Source organism: Somniosus microcephalus, chromosome 2 (assembly GCF_052327205.1).
Source record: "Somniosus microcephalus isolate GS21.2 chromosome 2, FLI_Smic_1.0, whole genome shotgun sequence".
NCBI lineage: Eukaryota > Metazoa > Chordata > Chondrichthyes > Squaliformes > Somniosidae > Somniosus > Somniosus microcephalus.
Genome location: NC_140988.1, coordinates 42,792,209 through 42,814,439, shown reverse-complemented (window position 1 = coordinate 42,814,439; position 22,231 = coordinate 42,792,209). Strand labels below are relative to the sequence as shown.

General features: G+C 46.3%; 1 long non-coding RNA gene across 1 annotated transcript in view; it reads right to left on the bottom strand.

The window, feature by feature from the left end:
• Nucleotides 1–510: 510 nt before the first annotated feature.
• Nucleotides 511–22,231, bottom strand: part of LOC147122676 (uncharacterized) — a 96,480-nt gene continuing 74,759 nt past the window's right edge. Inside the window, exon 3 of the long non-coding RNA XR_015080319.1 lies at nucleotides 511–3,591. This is a non-coding gene — a long non-coding RNA (uncharacterized LOC147122676). The remainder of the gene's footprint in view (nucleotides 3,592–22,231) is intronic.

Genomic DNA, 22,231 nt, shown 5'->3' with positions numbered 1-22,231 from the left:
CGGATATTATCTTCCGTATTTTCAACAGCCGTCACCGCTTTAAAGTCACAGTTCCTGCCGAGTGCTCTTAGCGCCCGTAAAAATTCAGCTACAGACTCTCCTGGCTGTTGCGGGCGGGATCTTAGGAGGTGCCTGGTGTACATGTAATTTACCGGGCTGCGGTACTGCTGTTTCAGTAGGTTGATAGCGGCCTCGTACGTAGTCGTGTCCTGGATGAGTGCGTATACTCTCGGGCTCGCTTGGGCGTTCAGAAGTCTTAGTTTGGATCTCTGCGGGGCGCCGGATTCTTCCAGGTAGGATTCGAAGCAGTCCAGCCAGTGTTTGAAGTTGAGGGCTGCGTTTGCTGCCTGTGGGTTTAGATCCAGGTACGGTGGTTTGAGGGCTTGCAGCCAAGCCGGCTGGTGTGGCTGTGCTTCTGGGAGGGCTTCTGGCTGGCCAGTAGTAGACATCTTTAAAATTTAGTCAATAAAATTGATATACCTATCAATTCGTCCAATAAAAAGCGACGAGTTAGGAACGTAACTAAAGGTTTTTATTGACTAAATAACAGAGCCCACCCTCGTGGGTGATCGGGTCCAACAAGGAGGAATACCAGCCAGTCGACTACCTTTATACCTGGGCAGGTAGGTGGAGCCATGGGCGGAGTCGGAGGTGGTCAGCCCAGGTATAACAGCGCGACAAGAGGCGACCTCGTATCGTGATACAACAGTGATAACGGTGATAACAATACAACAGTGATAACTATAGTGTAACGATAAAAGTGGTTTACCACAAGAAATAAATGCGGAAATCTCCAAAGGAAGTAAAATGCGTCCTGCTTTTCCAAGCTTTGTACTGGAGAAAGGGGGAGAGTTAGTCCAATTTGACAACTGTAATACTCGAGATTTCTATGAGGTATTCAGAGAATGGAGATTCAAGACACCTGCTGGTCAGGAGTTTTGGCAGAGTATATACCCACAGCTGGACTTCCAACAGGATTTGGAAGGGAGTGTGGGCGAATTTTAAATGCCCAGAATGGATTGAACTGGATTTCAAATTGGCTCATAACTGGATTTTTACCATGACGGTCTTGTGTAAGATTGGACGAGTGGAGGCGGCAACTTGCCCAATGTGTAGGACACAGGATGAGACTCTGTCCCATTTACTGGTGTTATGTCCGCAGTTAAATGACTTTAAGTACTATGTTCGACAGTTGTGTGAAGCTTTTTTGCTGGGTGGGGACCGAACAGCAAGAATGGGAATCCTGTGGGACTCAATTTTGAGATGGGGATTGCAGGAGAGTCTGCCAGAGTCTAGCGGAGCGGCAATTAATTTAATGTTCAGTTTGGCTAGATTCGTGATTGTGCAAAGAAGGAATGCTCTGTTTTTTAAGGGGAGGAGAATCAATCTAAAAGAGTATTTTAAATATAAGCTAAAAGACCATTATAAGGCTCTGTGGATGTTTTATTCAGAAAGGAATTTAAGGACAGTATTTTACAACCAATTTTTAAAGTACAATCGATTAATATATGTTACAGGTGACAAATTAAACTTCAGGTTTTGATGTTAAAATGTGGTGGCAGAATGGCTGTGCAGGGCGGTGGAATTGATTTGTATCATACAATGAAATGATCACGATGTTGTAAATGTTCTTAATGTTCAATAAAGTATTATAAAAAAAAAGAAAAAAAAAGTGGGTAGCACTCTTGCTTCTGAGCCAGAAGGTTGTGGGTTCAAGTCCCACTCCAGGGACTTGAGCACAAAAATCTAGGCTGACACTCCAGTGCACTGTTGAGGGAGTGCTGCATTGTTGGAGGTGCCGTCTTTCGGATGAGACATTAAACTGAGGCCCTGTCTGCTATCTCAGGTGGATGTAAAAGATCCCAAGGCACTATTTTGAAGAAGAGCAGAGGAGTTATCCCCGGTGTCCTGGCCAATATTTATCCCTCAATCAACATAACAAAAACATATTATCTGGTCATTATCACATTGCTGTTTGTGGGAACTTGCTGTGCGCAAATTGGCTGCCACGTTTTTTACATTACAACAGTGGCTACACCTCAAAAGTACTTCATTGGCTGTAAAGCGCTTTGAGACATCTGGTGGTCGTGAAAGGCACTATATAAATGCAAGACTTTCTTTCAGTACTTGCAGGCTCCTGGTTCATTCTCCAAAACTTGCATCACATAAGGTAAGCCAAACAAACGTCCCCCACAGGAAGTGCAGGTGCATCTTTAGGGAGCTGCTTCTGCACTCTTAACCTTCTGTCCTGATTTGATTTCCTGTCTTCCCCCATCCTACATGGTCCTGTTACTGCTGGCAGCACACCAGCTTTATTATGTAAATATAAGGGGACCTTGCAAATCCCAGTGAGGACCTCCTCCTGCACCCATAACATGGAATGCACATGTGCTATGCTGGCTGCACCACCAGCGAAGCTTCATCCCCACAGAGAACACATTTGTGGTTTTGAACAAAAGCACTTCACGTTCATTCCCTAAGTACTGACAGGAATACACTCCAGACTCTACTTGAAAATGTTGTGTTCTACCAGACACAAAAGTAGAGAACATTCTTAATGATTTCTCTTCTAATTGAGTGTCCACATGTAATGTAATAAATCATGCTTGTATTTTGAAAAAGTAGCAAGCAGTAATATAATTGTTTCCAAGGGGAATTACAGGGGTGTGCTAAGTAGCAACCAATCCAGTACTACAGATTAAAGGTCTCCACTGCAACAGCTATCTGCTTCGGTTTTGTGCAGTACTTTGCTTATTCAGCTTAATGATTTTACTAGTGCGAATGAAGGTATTGTAGATGCCAAATCCTGTCACCAGTCTTTGATTTTCATTGATGAATGCTATCACTTGCACTGATCTTTGACAGATTCAGCTCCATGAAAACCTCAAGCAGTCACTTCCACTTGTTTTAAATGTGGTGATTGTCTCATTTTCCAAAATAATTTAAAATAGTGGGAGCATAACGGAACCCCTCTCCATACCTGGTGTCCTCAGTGTTCACAGGGTTAAAATAAATTGCAGTTTGGCATGGCATGGCCAGGCAGAGGCAATAGGAGATCTTTGGTGACAATGAAACTGAAAATATTGATGATAGAGGTGAAGGGTAGAGTGAATCAGCAAGGAAATGTTTACTTGGTTGAGATTCCGAAAGGTTACTGACTGTACCCAGAGGTGTCAGTGCTGTCAGGAGAGGGAGAGGGGAGAACATTAGCAGCAATAAAAAGTGCCTGGGTCAAAAGTGTACGGGTTCCTGTTACTTTGCATGGAGCTGTCAATCTAATGTCCCTTGTGAAATGTGACATTCGCCTGCAGGTTTTTCCTGCCATTATAAATAACTCCTGACTCCTCAACAAAGTCACACTACCGAGCTTCACCTATTCCCTTCCCAAACTGTCTTGATGGTAGGGTGATGCTCATCACAAAGTTCCATCTCTGCCTTCCCCTTATTTCACTGGTAGTTTTTCTTCCTTTTTGAGCACCTCACCCTCCCAATTCTTCTCCAAAGTCCTTGTCACGACCACCTTGGTATATTCCTCGTCGAGATTTCCTCTCTTTTCTCCTCCCTGAGTCTCCGCTCTAAGTGGCATCTCATCTTAAAAAGAAAAGAAAAACTTGCATTTATATAGCGCCTTTCACGACCATCGGATGCCCCAAAGCGCTTTACAGCCAATGAAGTACTTTTGAAGTGAAATCACTGTTGTATTGTAGGAATCTATGATTTTAACCTGCACTTAGATTCTCCTGGCCTCTGCTCTTCTGACTCCTCAGCCTTCCTGTCCTCGCTCAACCTCCCCGTTCAGATAAACTCCCCCCACCCACAGCCAGCTCCTCAACATTGCCATCTCACACAGCCTTACCCCCTCCAAGGTTTTAATCACCAATAAGATTTTGACCATTTTCTGTCCCTCTCACTAGCCACATCTCCCTGCCCACCTCCAAACCCCATTAGAGTCATAACGGCACAGAAGGAGGCCATTCGGCCCATCGAGTCCGTGCCGGCTCTCTGGGGAGTGATCCAGTCAGTCCCATTCCCCTGCTCTATCCCCGTAGCCCTGCAAGTTTATTTCCCTAGTGCTACTGTCACACTTGTCTGGCAAAAAAAATCCTGCATCCCATTCAACAACTTCACCTACTCACTTTCCAGCTCCTGCTCCTTTTGACCCTCTGCTAGTACGACACTTTTACCGTGGTTGCTCTGGTCAGTAGCGCTCTTATTTTCATCTTTGATGCTCTTGTCCCTGTTATATCCATGTATCTTAATGTTGTGTCCTTCAATAATCAGACAACAGACTGCAGGGAACGATCAATAGGTGTTTACTGAATGAGGGTTCAAACTGCAACTGACTGTACAGATCACTACTCAGGGTTTATATACAGGTGTGGTCACTGCCGGTACTACAGGATACAAGAGCTGTAAAAAGTAGTTCTCCCCTTAAAGGTACATACATTACAATTCCTCCCCTTTTAGATTAACAGTACCATAACACTCATTTAACAATTAAATATCAAACTAATTACAACTTTTAACATGCAACATTAACTGAAAATAGTCTATTTATAAATTCAGTATTTGGAGAGGCTTCCTGATTCTTTCTGGATAACGCCTTTCCCGAGTGTCTCGCTCTTGGTGTGGAGGCGATTCTAACACCCTGTTGTCAGTTGATTCATCAGCTTCCAATGCTATTGTTTCTGAGGTAGATGCGACCTGTACATCGGGTTCCTCACCAGGTACGTATGTCCGAGACATGGGGTTGACTCGTTCCTGTGACTCTAGGATCTGGTCAGCATGGTGTCTCACAATGTTCTCCCCAACATCCACTGTGTACATTAGTGGCCCCTGCCGTGTGCATATCGTTCCTGGTTGCCATTTCTCTGTTCGGTAGTCGCGGGCTAAGACTGGTTGCCCTACATTGAAGCTCCTTGTCGGCTTCTCACTGATGTGCTGGAATTGCTTACTCTCAACATCTCTTCGTACATTTGGTCTGAGCAAATCCAGATGTAATGAAATCTGCTTGTTTGTCTTGCCTGTATTCGTTTTGCACTCATGTATATTACCCTCCCCCACACTGTGTATAGTTTCACTTCCTCTTTCCTGACTAACCTGGAAGGTTCCAGGTCTTGGCTCTTGGCTCCGCCCCGGACTTCTCTTACATAAAGATCTCAGGATCTGTATGACTCATTCCTGTGAGCCAGTCGGTGTGTTGAGATGTTAGCTCTGATCTTAGTGATTAAAAGCCAACTTGTTTAAATCTATAACTTCTAGTTTTGTGGTTATTGAAGGCACATTAATTTTAATCACCAACAAATACTAGGATGGATCGACTCCTAAAACCAGAGCGTCTGGACTTGGATCCACATTCTGCTGAAGCATCAAATCAATTTGGACACTGGCTCAAATGCTTCGAACTCTTCGCGAGGGCCTCATCCGCTAGCAAGGTAGATAAACTGAGTCTACTGACTACTCGCGTTAGTCATCGGATTTATTCGTTCATCCGGGACGCCACCTCTTACACGGAGGCCATCACTATCCTGAAGGCCCAATACCAGAGGCCAGTAAACGAAGTGTACGCCAGACATCTGCTGGCTACACGCAGGCAGCGACCTGAGGAATCAATGGACGATTTCTTACAGGGCCTAAAGGACTTGGTCCGGGACTGTAACTGCAAGGCTGTGACGGCCAACGTGTGCTCTGACGAATTGGTCCGCGATTCCTTCATCACGGGCCTCAAATCGAATTATATCCGGCAGAGACTGCTGGAGAAGGAGGTCCTGGACTTAAAAAAGGCAGTGGCCACTGCGCGATCGCTGGACGTGGCCCAGAAAAACTCTGACTCTTATTCTTCCGGCCATGTGGCCCTCACCGCCTCGTGCGCGCCGAGCGGACCGCCATCTTGGAATCAGCCATCTTCCCCATCCAGGTCTCAGACCAGCTCTACACCGCCGGAGTCCCCACACAGAAGTTCACCCAGGAGTCCTACTACAGCGGCAATGTCTCGAGGCCCGAAATGCTACTTCTGCGGCCAGGCCAAGCACTCCAGACAACGATGCCCAGCGAAGGACGCTACATGCTTCAAATGTAAGAAAAAGGGGCATTTTAGCAAAGTCTGCAGGGGGAATCCGATTTCCAACTCCGTCACCGCCTCGTGCGTGCCGTGCGGGCCACCATCTTGGGATCCGCCATCTTTTCCCGACTCAACGGCCGCCCAGGGCCCAACAGTGGCTTTGATCACGGTGGATCAATCCAGGCCACACCCATTGACAAAATCCATGATGGACATACAGGTAAACGTGAATTTAACGAAATGTTTAATTGACTGTGGGAGTACCGAGAGTTTTATCCACCCTAGCCTGGTACGGTGGCACTCATTAACGGTAACCCCTACACGGAGCAGAATTGCTATGGCTGCTAAGCCCCACACTTCGGACATTTTGGGCTACTGTGTGGTAACACTGACTGTAAAAGGCACGGACTACAAGGATTTTAAACTCCTCGTCATGCCAGAACTCTGTGTTAATGTAATCTTGGGCCTGGACTTCCAGTGCCACCACGAAAGTGTCACGCTAGCATATGGCGGGTCCCAGCCGCCACTCACAGTCTGTGGCCTATCAACCTTAAAAATCAGCTCGCCCTCTTTATTCGCTAATCTCGCTCCGAACTGTAGGCCCATAGCGACCAAAAGTAGACGGTACAGTCTGGAAGACAGACACTTTATCAAGGCGGAAGTGGACAGACTCCTGCGGGAAGGCATTATTGAATGCAGTACCAGTCCGTGGCGTGCCCAAGTAGTCATAGTTAAAAATAGCGAAAAGAAACGGATGGTAATTGACTACAGCCAGACTGTTAATATTTATACCCAGCTGGACGCCTACCCTTTACCCCGCATATCAGAAATGGTCAACCAGATTGCGCAAAACCGAGTCTTCTCGACTATCGACCTCAAATCCGCGTATCACCAGCTCCCCATTAAAACGGAGGACCGCCCATACACCGCCTTTGAGGCGAACGGACGCCTCTACCATTTTCTCAGAGTGCCCTTCGGGGTAACAAATGGGGTCTCGGTCTTCCAACGTGAGATGGACCGCATGGTTGACGAGAATAAACTACAAGCTACCTACCCCTATCTGGACAATGTCACTATCTGCGGGCACAACCAGCAAGACCACGATCTAAATCTTGCGAGATTTTAAAAAACTGCCCTAAAGCTGAATCTAACCTACAACGAAGACAAATCTGTCTTCAACACAACCCGTCTCTGTATCCTCGGCTGTGTGGTGGAAGATGGGGTAATTGGACCGGACCCTGACCGATTACGCCCCCTAAAGGAACTGCCCCTGCCACACAATCCCAAAGCTTTAAAAAGGTGCCTGGGATTTTTTTCGTACTATGCCCAATGGGTGCCCAATTACTCTGATAAGGCCCGACCCCTCATTAAATCGACGTCCTTCCCACTATCAGCTGAAGCTCGGGAGGTTTTCACCAGTATCAAACAGGACATTGAAAGGGCTGCACTGTGTGCAGTGGACGAATGCATTCCCTTTCAAGTCGAAAGCGATGCGTCAGACTTTGCCTTAGCTGCGACCCTCAATCAGGCTGGGAGACCTGTGGCCTTCTTCTCCCGAACCCTTCAGGGACCTGAAATCAGGCACTCTTCTGTCGAGAAGGAGGCACAGGCTATAGTGGAGGCAGTGTGGCACTGGAGACACTACCTAGCCGGCAAACGTTTCACCTTGCTCACCGACCAGCGGTCGGTGGCTTTCATGTTTAATAACAAAGGGGGAAAATCAAGAATGACAAAATACTCAGGTGGAGGATCGAACTATCCACGTTCGACTATGATATTATGTACAGGCCGGGAGCCCTTAATGAACCCCCAGACGCCCTATCGCGGGGAATGTGTGCCAGCATTCATACGGACAAATTACAGGGTCTCCACAACGACCTCTGTCACCCAGGGGTCACCCGACTATACCATTTTATAAAGTCCCGCAATCTGCCCCACTCCATCGAGGAGGTCAGGGCAATGACCAGAGCCTGCCGCAGCTGTGCGGAATGCAAGCCTCGTTTCTACAGGCCTGACCGTGCACACCTTATCAAAGCCACACGGCCATTCGAGCGCCTAAGTCTGGACTTCAAGGGACCCCTTCCCTCTGCCGACCGTAACATATACTTCCTCAATATCATCGATGAATATTCCCGCTTCCCCTTCGCCATTCCCTGCCCAGACATGACCAGTGCCACGGTCATCAAGTGTCTCTGTAATCTATTCTGCATGTTTGGCATGCCGAACTACATACACAGCGATAGGGGGACGTCATTTATGAGTGACGAACTGCGCCAGTTCTTGCTCTCAAAGGGGATAGCCACTAGCAGAACCACTAGCTACAACCCCCGGGGTAATGGGCAAGTGGAAAGGGAGAATGCTACTGTTTGGAAGGCTGTCACGTTAGCCTTAAAGTCAAAAGGCCTTCCGACCTCCCGCTGGCAGGAAGTCCTCCCAGACGTGCTCCACTCCATAAGGTCTCTGTTATGTACAGCCACTAACGCTACCCCTCACGAAAAGATGTTCGTTTTCCCCCGGAAATCCACCTCGGGCATATCTCTACCCGCGTGGCTGACGTCTCCGGGGACAGTACTATTGCGGAAGCACGTGAGAGGCCATAAAACGGACCCCCTTGTGGAAAAGGTACAGCTCCTCCATGCAAACCCTCAGTACGCCTATATCGAATACTCTGATGGGCGAGAGGACACTGTTTCCATAAAAGACCTCGCTCCCTCGGGGAGCAGAGAGAACGATGAGAGACTACCCGAGGAAGACCTACACCAAAAAGAGACAGGACGCCCAGAGGTATCAATACCCAACTTTAACCTGGAGGACACTGCAGATAACCTGGAAGACACTGCGGAGGCCCGGACAGCAGAGGAACCAGAATCCACTCCCCTAGAGGCACCCCAACCGGCTTTGCGCCGATCACTGAGAACCGCAAAACCTCCTGACAGACTCACTTATACCAACTTTTAAGAAACATGACCCCGATGGACTAAATCTAAAGAAGGGGTGAATGTAATGAAATCTGCTTGTTTGTCTTGCCTGTATTCGTTTTGCACTCAAGTATATTACCCTCCCCCACACTGTGTATAGTTTCACTTCCTCTTTCCTGACTAACCTGGAAGGTTCCAGGTCTTGGCTCTTGGCTCCGCCCCTGACTTCTCTTACATAAAGATCTCAGGATCTGTATGACTCATTCCTGTGAGCCAGTCGGTGTGTTGAGATGTTAGTTCTGATCTTAGTAATTAAAAGCCAACTTGTTTAAATCTACAACTTCTAGTTTTGTGGTTATTGAAGGCACATCACCAGACGAGATCTCAACCTTCGGTTAAGGAACATCATGGCCGGGGCCTGGTTGGTGACTGCATGTGTCGCATTTCTGTAGGCTAACAGGAAATTGTCCACCTTATGCTGCAGTGGAATGTCGTCATCGCACATGGCCTTTACTGCTTTTTTAAAGGTTTGTACAAACCTCTCAGCCAATCCATTTGTAGCTGGATGATACGGGGCGGATGTGTAATGCCTTACCCCATTCCTTTTCATAAATCTTCGAAACTCTTTGGACACAAACTGTGGTCCGTTATCAGAGCAAATCTGCTCTGGCAAGCCGTTCCTGGCAAAAATGGTCCGTAGGACTGCAATAGTTTTCTCCGTGGTGGTGGAGGACATTTTGATCACCTCAGGCCATTTCGAGTGCGCATCCACGGCTATTAAAAACATTGAGTCCATGAATGGACCAGCAAAATCAATATGCACCCGTTGCCATGGAGATGAGGGCCACTCCCATGGGTGTAGAGGGGCATGTGGTGGTGCATTTTGGACCTTCTGGCATCCTGAGCAGCTCTTTGTCAGGTCCTCGATTTGCTGATCGATCCCCGGCCACCACACATAAGCCCTAGCAAGGCTTTTCATTTTCACCCTTCCCAGATGACCTTCGTGAAGCTCATTGAGCACTCTCTCCCTTAACTTGGGTGGAATTACCACTCGGGATCCACACATCAAGGTCCCCTGGCATACTGACAGCTGTTCTCTTCTGGATGAGCATGCTGGCAACAGTGAGTCGCCATGTGCTGGCCATCCCTTCACCGTCAAATCATATACCCGAGACCACGTTGGGTCATTTCGGGTCTCCTTCTCTATACCAGCGTTAGTTACTGGCAAGCATTCAATTATAGTCGAATGAAATATTTCGACAGGATCCACTGCTGGTGCTTCCTCCGCAGTAGGCAGTGGCAGGCGTGATAGCCCATCAGCGTTTCCATGCTGTTTCGTGCCCTTATACTCGATTTCATATTGGTGCACCCCTAGAAAAAGGGACCATCTTTGTAGCCATTGCGCAGTCATCACCGGAACGCCCTTCTTTGGATTAAAGATGGAGACAAGTAGTTGGTGGTCAGTCAGCAAGGTGAACTTCTGCCCGTGCAGATATAGTGATTGAACTTTTTCACTCCCCACACTAGGCTGAGGGCCTCCCTGTCAATCTGGGTGTAGTTACGCTCGGCTGAGGTTAGTGACCGAGACGCAAAGGCTACTGGCCTCTTCGAGCCGTCCGGGAATTTGTGCGACAGCACCGCTCCAATGCCATAGGGTGATGCATCACAAGCCAACCGAATTGGCAGTGTTGGTTTGAAATGAGCCAACACCTCTTTTGATGTGATCAATGCTTTGCTCTTCTGGAAAGCTCGTTTACATTCGTCACTCCACTTCCATGATACCCCCGTTTGCAGTAGGGTGTTCATTGGGTGTAGTACGGTAGACAAATTCGGCAAGAACTTATGGTAGTAGTTCACCAGCCCGAGGAACGACCTCAGTTGTGACACATTTTCTGGTGCTGGAGCCTTGACTACTGCCTCAATCTTTTCAGGGGACTTATGCAACCCCTCTTTATCAATAACGTGGCCACAATACGAGATCTGCTTCTGGAAAAACTCGCATTTGTGGCGATTAGCTCGGAGCCCATATTCCTTCAATCTAGTGAGCACCTGCTCCAAGTTGGCCAGAGCTGTCATTTTCACCCGTGACCAGGATGTCGTCCAAATAACACTGGGTCCCTGGAATCCCTTGCAGGACTTGTTCCATTGCCCTTTGCCAAATGGCTGGAGCTGGTGCTACCCCGAACACCAGCCGGTTGTATTGGTAGAGACCTTTATGAGTGTTGATCATGAGGTACTGTTTCGAGGCTTCTTCTACCTCCATTTGCAGGTACGCCTGGGCCAGATCAATCTTAGTGAAGCGTTTCCCTCCAGATAGCGAGGCGAAAATATCTTCAATCCGCGGAAGCGGATATTGTACAGTGTGAAGGACCGGGTTCACTGTCACCTTAAAGTCCCCACAGATGCGAACCTTCTTTGGTTCCCCAGGCGTATTACTCAACGACCTCTTCATTACAGGAACGATGGGTGTAGCCCACTCGCTCCAGTCCACCTTGGACTGCAATAGTTTTCTCCATGGTGGTGGAGGACATTTTGATGACCTCTGGCCACTTCAAATGTGCATCCATGGCGATTAAAAACATTGAGTGCATAAATGGACCAGCAAAATCAATGTGTACCTGTTGCCATGGAGATGAGGGCCACTCCCATGGGTGTAGCGGGGCCTGTGGTGGAGCGTTTTGGACTTTCTGGCATCCTGTGCATCGCTTGGTCATTTCCTCGATTTCTTTATCGATTCCCGGCCACCACACAAACGCCCTGGCTAGGCTCTTCATTTTTACCCCTCCCAGATGACCCTCATGAAGCTCATTGAGCACTCTATCTCTCAACTTGGGTGGAATTACCACTCGGGATCCACACATCAAGGTCCCCCGGCACACTGACAGCTGTTCTCTCCTTGGCGAGAATGCTGGCAACAGTGAGTCGCCATGTGCTGGCCATCCCTTCACCGTCAAATCATAGACCCGAGAGAGTGTCGGGTCATTTCGGGTTTCCTTCTCTATACTTGAGTTTGTAACAGGTAGACATTCGACTATGGTCGCATGGAATATCTCAACAGGGTCCACTGCAGGTGCTTCCTCTACCGTAGGCAACGGTAGGCGCAACAGCCCATCAGCGTTTCCATGCTGTTTCGTACCCTTGTACTCTATGTCGTACTGATGTGCCCCTAGAAAAAGTGACCATCTTTGCAGCCGTTGTGCAGTCATCACCGGAGCGCCCTTCTTTGGGTTAAAAATGGAGACCAGGGGCTGATGATCAGTCAGTAGGGTGAATTTCTGCCCGTGCAGATAGTGATTGAACTTCTTCACCCCCCACACCAGGCTGAGGACCTCCCTGTCAATCTGGGCGTAGTTACGCTCGGCTGAGGTTAACGAGCGCGACGCAAAGGCTATTGGCCTCTCTGAACTGTCAGGGAATTTGTGTGACGGCACCGCTCCGATGCCGTAGGGAGACGCATCACATGCTAACCGAATCGGTAGTGTTGGATTGTAGTGGGCCAATACTTCTTTTGAAGTGATTAGGCATTTACATTTCTGAAAGGCACGCTTAAACTCATCACTCCATTTCCATGTTACTCCAGTTTGCAGTAGGGAGTTCAGTGGGTGCAGAATTGTAGCTAAATTCGGCAAGAACTTATGGTAGTAGTTCACCAACCCAAGGAACGACCTCAGTTGCGACACATGTTCCGGTGCTGGAGCCTTGACTACAGCCTCAATCTTGTCCGGCGACTTATGCAACCCTTCCTCATCAATCATGTGGCCACAATACGAGATTTGTCTCCTGAAGAACTCGCATTTGGGGCGGTTGGCTCGTAGCCCATATTCCTGTAATCTCGTGAGCACCTGCTCCAGGTTGGCAAGGTGTTCATTGTAATTTTCGCCCGTAACCAGGATGTCGTCCAAATAACATTGGGTCCCCGGGATCCCTTGCAGGACTTGTTCCATCGCCCTCTGCCAAATAGCCGGGGCTGATGCTACCCCGAATACCAGTTGATTGTACTGGTAAAGGCCTTTGTGACTGTTTATCGTGAGGTATTTCCTAGATGCTTCTTCCACCTTCATTTGTAGATACGCTTGGGCCAGATCAATTTTTGTAAAGCGTTTCCCTCCAGATAGTGAGGTGAAAATATCTTCTATCCGTGGAAGTGGATATTGTACTGTGTGCAGGACTGGGTTCACAGTTACCTTGAAGTTCCCACAGATGCGAACCTTCTTCGGTTCCCCAGGCGTGCTGCTCAATGATTTCTTCATTACAGGAACGATGGGTGTGGCCCACTCGCTCCAGTCCACCTTGGACAGCACACCCGAATGCTCCAGACTCTCCAGCTCTGCTTCAACGGCTGGGCGGATCGCGTAAGGTACCGGTCTGGCCTTAAAAATTTTTGGGTTTGCGTTATCTTCGATTTTTATCATTGCCGTTACTCCTTTTAGAGTCTCAAGTCCTTGTTGGAACACCTCTTTCGCATCAGTTAGAATTTTTGACAGTCGTCCAGGTGTGACGTCATCATCCTTTTTATCAGTCACAGTTAGCGCCTGAATGGAATGCCAATCCAATTGTATTTTTCGGATCCATTCACGTCCCAATAGTGGTGGTCCTCCATCCGGTAGTATATATAGATACAGTTTCTGTGTTTCCTTGCCGTTGTATTCAACTGGCACCCTTATTTTTCCTCTGGGGTAGACTTTTTGCCCCGTGTATGTCTTCAACACAATGGACGTGTCCTTCAAGGGTATGTGTGAGAATAGCTGCTCATAGTCTCGTCGATTCATGACAGTTAGGGCTGATCCTGTGTCCAATTCCATCTTTACTGGGTGACCCAAATGGTTCGGTGATCCTCCTTTGTGATCACGTTGTGTAACTTTAGACAACTTAGTCTCCTGCTCCCGGAGTCCTTATCACTCTCCTGATCTTCTGAACTACTGTCTGTCAATTTCTTTACTTTCTTGTACTTTTCCTTAGTAGTTCTTGTAGTGTTGGTTTTCTTTCCCGACCTGCAGACTCTTGCTATGTGTCCCATTTTCCCACATTGCCTGCATACCTTGTCCTTAACCCAGCAGTCCTTCTGATCATGGGTTGTTCTGCCGCAGCGATAGCATTTTTCTGCTCCATACGCCATTTCGTTAGCGCGGTATTCTTGTGGTTTCTGTTGTATTTCCGCAGCTCCCCGTGCTGCTGCTTCGTAGGATACTGCCACGCTGAAAGCCTGTTCTAGCGTCAGGTCCTTTTCTGAAAGTAGTCGTTTCTGGGTTCCTTCACTCTGGAGCCCGCAGACAAACTTATCCCGCAATGTGTCTGCCAGTCCTGCTCCGAACTGGCAGTGCTTCGATAACTTGCATAGTTCCGTAAGATAGTCAGCATTGCTCTCATCTTTGTGCTGGTTTCTTTTATGGAACTTGAATCTTTCTGCTATCAGCAGCGGTGTAGGGTTTAGGTGTTCCTGTAAGATATTAACAATCTCCTCAAAACTTTTCTCCATTGGTTTAGCTGGGGTAATTAAATTCCGCAATAGGCCGTACGTTCTCGCGCCCATCAAATTTAATAATACCGACGCCTTCTTTCCATTGGCCACCTCATTGGCATTGCAGTACACTTCAATTCTTTCCACATACGTGGTCCAGTCTTCTACCTCGTTGTCGAAAGCAATGATACTGCCACTCTTCGGCATCTTGGGTGATTTAAAATGGCGCCTCCCGCGCTTTTTCTTCTTCCCCAATGTAATAAAATGGCGCCTCCCGCGCTTTTCCTTCTTCCCCAATGGAATAAAATGGCGCCTCCCACACTTTTCCTTCTTCCCCTTGCTGCCACGCTGCTCCTAGCGTTCTACAGGGTAATGGCGGTGACCCGCGGCTTCGGCGCGTCTCACTTTTCCTTCCCCACGTTCTATCCTCTCCACGCTGCCCTGTTCTTGAGCACCGACCGCGCCCTGTGCGCTCCACCCTCTCTCTCTCTCTTCATCCCGACGACGCTGCACGGCCCCTTTGCAGAGCCGCTCGATCGAGCCCGAGCCCGCCGCAGTCCGGAAGGGTCAGCGCACTACCTGCTACCAGCACGACTTGCTGGAACACCTCGACTGGGGAGCCAGGCCCAGCTCTCCACAGCCTCCCCTGCAACTCCGATGGATCCCTGGGTGGTTGCCCGCGGTCGACGCCCGCCGTTCTGACTTCGACCTCCAAGAAGCTTCTCTTCAGGGAAAAGATCCCCGTAAGGTGATGCAGTACTGCAGGTGAGTTCAAACCTGCCCGTCGCCAGTGTAGTGTCCGAGGAGCAATAATACTCAGACTGCAGGAGAACAATAAAACAGGTATTTACTGAACAGAGAGTAATTCAAGACTGAAATACAGAAGCCTGCTATGGCTTTATATACAGGGGTGGTCACTGCCGGTACTGCAGTATAGAATCAGTTCTTCTCTTAAAGGTACATACACAACAAAAACAAATCCAGCTTCTCCAACCTGTCCTTGTAGCTAAGATTCCCCCATCCCTGGAACCATTCTGGTAAATCTCCTCTTCATGTACACTGATGACATTCCACGTTATCTCTTCATCACATCTTCAATCCCGCAATCATCACTACTATCAGACTATCTGTTTGACATTAAGCTATGGATGAGACAAAATATCTTCCAATCAAACATCGAGAAGATTTGAGCCATCAGTTTTGGTCCCTGCCAAAAACGCTGCTGCCTCACCACTGACTTCATCTCTCTAGATGCTCCTCAGGTTGAACCAGATGGTACGCAACTTCAGTAATCTGTTCGACCCAGCACTGAGCTTTAAACCACACAACCAATCCATCACCAACACTAATTACTTCCATCTTTACCACATTACCTGCTCATACCTCATCCGCTGAGAACCTTATTCATGCTTTAGTCACCTCTAAATTTGATTTCTCCAATGTCCTCCTCACTGACCCCCTTCTTGCACTTGTCCAGAAGTCAGCAGCCCCCAACCTGACCTATGCTAATTTCCATTGCCCAGCACCCTTGATGTGCTGACCTAAACTGTGATGTATCAAATTTTAAAATCCTTTTTCTCCTCTACAATCTCCATGGTCTAACCCAACCCTGCTTGAGATTAATGGTAATAGTGCATCAGTGAATAAGGTCAAATCAGGGAAAAATGGTAAAAAGTTAAAATTAAAGATGCTTTACCTGAATGCACGAAACATTCGTAACAAGATAAATTAATTAATGGCACAAATAGAGATAAATGGGTTTGATCTAAGAACGTAAGAATTAGGAGCAGGAGTAGGCCATATGGCCCCTCAAGCCTGCGCCGCCATTCAATAAGATCATGGTTGATCTTTGACCTCAATTCCACTTTTCCACCTGAACCCCATATCCCTTGATACCCCTAGAGTCCAAAAATCTATCTATCTCAGCCTTGAATATATGCAACGATTCAGCATCTACAGCCCTTTGTGGTAGAGAATTCCAAAGATTGACAACTCTCTGAGTGAAGAAATTCCTCCTCATCTCAAACTTAATAGCCATTACAGAGATGTGGTTGCATGGTGACCAAGGTTGGGGACTAAATATTCCAGAGTACTTGATGTTTCGAAAAGACAGACAAAACGGAAAAAGAGGGGGGTAGCACTGACAATAAAGGATGACATAAGAACAGTAGTGAGGAAGGAACTTGGCTCAGAAGAGGCATTACAGAGACATGGTTGCAGGGTGACTAAAGCTGGGAACTGAATGTTCCAGGGTACTCAACATTTAGGAAGGACAGACAAAAAGGAAAAGGAGGTGGCATAGCGCTGCTAATAAGGGATGAGATCGGTATGGTAGAGATAAAAGATCTTGGCTCTGCAGATCGTGATGTAGAACTGGAATCAGTTTGGGTGGAGCTAAGAAACATAAAGGGCGGAAAACATTGGTGGGAGTTGTGTATAGGCCACCAAACAGTAGTGGTAATGTAGGGCACAGTATCAATCAAGAAATTAGAAGTGCATGTAACAAGGGCAATATGGTAATGGGGGACTTTAATCTACATATTGACTGGGCAAATCAAATTACTACTAATGGTGTGGCGGATGAATTCTTGGAATGCATGCAAGATGGTTTCCTTGATCAGTGTGTGGAGGAACCAACCAGGGAACAGGCTATTCTGGATCTGGTACTGTGTACTGAGAAAGGGCTACTCAATAATCTTGTGGTAAAGGGTCCTTTAGGGACAAGTGACCATAATATGATTGAATTTTACATGAAGTTTGAGAGTGATGTAGTCCAATCTGAAACTAAGGTCTTCAATCTAAACATAGGGAACTACAAGGGTATGAGGGACAAGTTGGCCATGGTAGATTGGGAGGCTACACTAAAAGGTATCAAGGTGGACATACAATGGCTAACATTCAAGGAAATAATGCATAATTTGCAACAAACATATATTCCTCTAGGGCATAAAAACCCAAAAGGAAAAGTGATCCAACCATGGCTAACAAAAGAAATTAAAGCTAGTATTAAGTCAAAGGAGGAAGCTTATAAAGTTGCCAGGAAAAGCGGTCAGCCTGAGGATTGGGATCTTTTTAGAAATCAGCAAAGGGGAACCAAGAAATTGATAAAGAAAGGGAAAATGGAATATGAGCACAAACTAGCGCAAAATATAAAAACAGGTTGTAAAAGCTTCTATAGGCATGTGAAAAGGAAAAGACTGGCGAAGGTAAATGTAGGTCCTTTACAGTCAGAGACAGGAGAATTTATAATGGGGAATGAGGAAATGGCAGAGAAATTAAATAAATACTTTGTTTCTGTCTTCACGGAGGAAGACACAAAAATCTCCCAGAAATACGAGAAAACCAAGGGTTTGGCGAGAATGAAGAACTTAAAGAAATTATTATTAGTAAAAAAACAGTACTAGCAAAATTAATGGGAGTAAAAGTTGATAAATCCCAAGGACCGGATGACCTACATCCTAGGGTTTTGAAAGAGGTGGCCTTTGGGATAGTGGACGCAATGGTTGCCATCTTCCAAAATTCTATAGATTCTGGAACGGTTCCTGCAGACTGGAGGATAACAAATGTAACCCCACTATTTAAGAAAGGAGGGAGAGAGAAAACGGTGAACTACAGACCTGTTAGCCTCACATCAGTATTTGTAAAAATACTGGAATCTATTATAAAGGATGCAATAACTGGGTACTTAGAAACTAATAGTAAGATTGGGCAGAGTCAACATGGATTTATGAATGGGAAATCCTGTTTCACAAACCTATTGGAGTTCTTTGAGTGTATTTGGATTTTCAGAAGACCTTCGATAAGGTCCCACACAAGAGGTTGGTGAACAAAATTAGGGCACATGGAATTGGGGGTAATATACTAGCATGGATTGAGAATTGGTTAGCAGACTGAAAACAAAGAGTAGGGATAAACGGGTCTTTTTCAGGATGGCAGGCTGTGACTAGTGGGGTACTGCAAGGATCAGTGCTTGGGCTCTAGCTATTCACAAGCTATATCAATGATTTGGATGAGGGGACTAAATGTAACATTTCCAAATTTGCTGACGATACAAAGCTAGGTGGCAGTGTCAGTTGCTAAGAGGATGTGAAGAGGCTTCAAGGGGATCTCGACAGGTCAGTGAGTGGGCGAGAATATGGTAGATGCAATATAATGTGAATAAATGTGAAGTTATCCACTTTGGTAAAAAACACAGAAAGGCAGAGTATTTCCTAAATGGTGAAAGATTGAGGAATGCAGATGCTCAAAGGGACCTGGGTGTCCTTGTACATGAGTCATTGAAAGTGAATGTGCAGGTGCAGCAAGCCATTAGGAAGGCAAATGGTATGCTGGTCTTCAGTACAAGAGGATTTGAGTACAGGAGTAAAAAAGTCTTACTCCAATTATATAGGACCTTGGTGAGACCACACCTGGAGTACTTTGTACAATTTTGGTCTCCTTACCTAAGGAAGGATATACTTGCCACAGAGGGAGTGCAACGAAGGTTCACGAGATTGATTCCTGGGATGGCGGGACTGTCGTATGAGAAGAGATTGAGTAAACTAGGCCTGTATTCTCTTGAATTCAGAAGAATGAGAGGGGATCGCATTGAAGCATACAAAATCATTACAGGGCTTGGTAAGGTGGATGCTGGGAGAATGTTTCCCTTGGCTGGGGAGTCTAGAACCAGGGGCCACAGGGTAGGCCATTCAGGACAGAGATGAGAAGACATTTCTTCACACAGAGGGTGGTGAATCTTTGGAATTCTCTACCCCAGAGGGCTGTGGAGGCTCAGTCATTGGATATAATCAAAACAGAAGTTGATAGATTTCTGACTAGTAAGGGCATCAAGGGATATGGCGATAGGGCTGGTGAATGGAGTTGAGGCAGAAGATCAGCCATGATCTCATTGAAAGGCAGAGCAGGCTCGAAGGGCCGAATGGCCTACTCCTGCTCCTATTTAAGAGCAGGAAGTAGAATCAGTATGGTTGGAGATAAGAAATAACAAAAGGCAGAAACACTAGGAGTAGTTTATAAGTCGCCTAACCGTAGCTATACTGTAGGACAGATTACCAAAGAGGAGCTTGTAACAAATGTAATGTAATAATCATGGGGACTTTAATCTTCATATAAACTGAACAAATCAAATTGGCAAATGTAGTTTGGAGGACGAGTTCATGGAATGCATTCACGATAGTTTCATAGAACAATATGGAACTTTCATGGTAATTAGTAATCCCATAGTAAGGGATCCTCTTGGGAAGAGTGATCATAATATGATAGAATATCAATGACGTACTTAAGTCCGAAATTAGAGTATTAAACTTAAATAAAGCCAATTACATCGGTATGAGGGATGAGTTGGCTAAGGTAGATTGGGAAATTAGATTAAAAGGTATGACTGTAGATAAGCAATGGTGAACATTTAAAGAAATATTTCATAATTCTCAACGAATATACATTCCATTGAGAAATAAAAACTCTACGGGGAAGTGATCCATCCGTGGCCAACTAAAGAGGTTAAGGATAGTATTAGATTAAAAGAAGAGGCTATACTGTTGGACAGAGTATTAATCAAGAAAAAAGAGCAGTATAATGTTGCCAAGAATAGTAGTAAGCCTGAGGATTGCGAAAGTTTTAGAAACCAGCAAAGGTTGACAAAAGAATTGATAAAAAGTGATAAACTAACAAGAAATATAAAAACAGATTGTAAGAGTTTCTACAAGTATGTAAAAAAGAAGAGAGTAGTGAAAGTAAATGTGGGTCCCTTAGAGGCTGAGACAGGAGAAATTATAATGGGGAATAAGGAAATGGCAGAGACTTTAAACAAATATTTTATATCTGTCTTCACAGTGGAAGACACAAGAAACATACCAGAAATAGTGGAGAACCAAGGGTCTAATGAGAGTGTGGAACTTAAAGTACTTAATATCAGTAGAGAAAAGGTACTGGAGAAATTAATGGGACTAAAAGCAGACAAATCCCCTGGACCTGATGGCCTACATCCTAGGGTTCTAAAAGAAGTGGCTGCAGAGATAGTGGATGCATTGGTTGTGATCTTTCAAAATTCCCTACATTCTGAAAAGGTCCCAGTGGATTGGAAGATAGTAAATGTAACACTGCTATTCAAGAAATGAGAGAGAAAACATGGAACTACAGGCCAGTTAGCCTAACATCAGTCATTGGGAAAATGCTGGAATCCATTATTAAGGAAGTGAATACAGGGTACTTAGAAAATCATAATATGATTAGGCAGAGTCAACATGGTTTTATGAAAGGGAAATCGTGCTTGACAAATATATTAGAGTTTTTTGAGAATATAACTAGCAGGGGAGATAAAGGGGAACCAGTGGATGTTGTATATTTGGATTTTCAAAAGCCGCAATAAGGTGCCACACTAAAGGTGTTACACAAGATGAGGGCTCATGGGGTTGGGGGTAATATATTAGCATGGATAGAGGATTGGTTAACAGACAGAAAACAGAAAGTAGGAATAAACGGGTCATTTTTAGTTTGGCAGGCTGTAACTAGTGGGGTGCCGCAAGGATCAGTGCTTGGGCCTCAGCTATTCACAATCTATATTAGACTTGGATGAAGGGACCGAGTGTAATGTATCCAAGTTTGCTGGCGATATAAACCTAGGTGGGAAAGTAAGCTGTGAGGAGGACACAAAGGGGGAAAAATTGAGTCGCGCCCCCTTTGGGGTGCTAACTTCGCTGGGGCGCTACTTTTAGTGCCCCAAAAAAATTAGCACCCCCGTGGCTGAAATTCATCGGTAGCGCCCCAGGAGGGAATGACGTCATTGCCGGCGGCGCAGCACCATGGGGCGCTAACGGTTACCGCCTCCGCTAACCTCCTGCTGAATTTTGCAGGAGGCGTTGCCGGCATCGCGCCCGGGCGGTAGTTGCTTTGCGCCCCGTTAGCGCCCTCTTAGGGCGCTAACGGGAGGTGCAAAGCAACCGAATTTTGCCCCAAAAGAGCCTGCAAAGGGATATAGACAGGTTAAGTGAGGGTAATAAGGTGGCAGATCGAGTATAATGTGGGGAAATGTGAGGTTATTCACTTTAGTACAAAGAATAGAAAAACAGAATATTTTTTAAATGGTGAGAAACTATTAAATGTTGGTGTTCAGAGAGATTTAGGTGTCCTCGTACAGGAAACACAGAGTTAGCATGCAGGTACAGCAAGCAATTAGGAAGGCTAATGGGATGTTGGCCTTTATTGCAAGGGGGTTGGATTACAAGAGTAAGGAAGTCTTGCTACAATTGTACAGGGCTTTGGTGAGACCACACCTGGAGTACAGTTTTGGTCTTGTTATCTAAAGGAAGATATACTTGCCTTAGAGGCGGTGCAATGAAGGTTCACTAGATTGTTTCCTGGGATGAGAGGTTTGTCCTAAGAGGTGAGATTGAGTAGATTGGGTCTATACTCTGAGGTTTGGAAGAATGAGAGGTGATCTCATTGAAACATATAAGATTCTGAGGGGGATTGACAGGATAGATGCTGAGAGGTTGTTTCCCCTGGCTGGAGAGTCTAGAACTAGGGGGCATAGTCTCAGGATCAGGGCTCGGCCATTTAGGACTGAAATGAGGAGGAATTTCTTCACTCAGAGGGTTGTTAATATTTGGAACTCTCTACCCCAGAGGGCTGTGGATGCTCAGTTGTTGAGTACATTCAAGGCTGAGATAGATAGATTGTTGGACTCTAGAGGAATAAGGGATATGGGAATCAGGCGCGAAAGTGGAGTTGAGGTCGAAGATGAGCCATGATCTTATTGAATGGCGGAGCAGGCTCGAGGGGCCGTATGGCCGACTC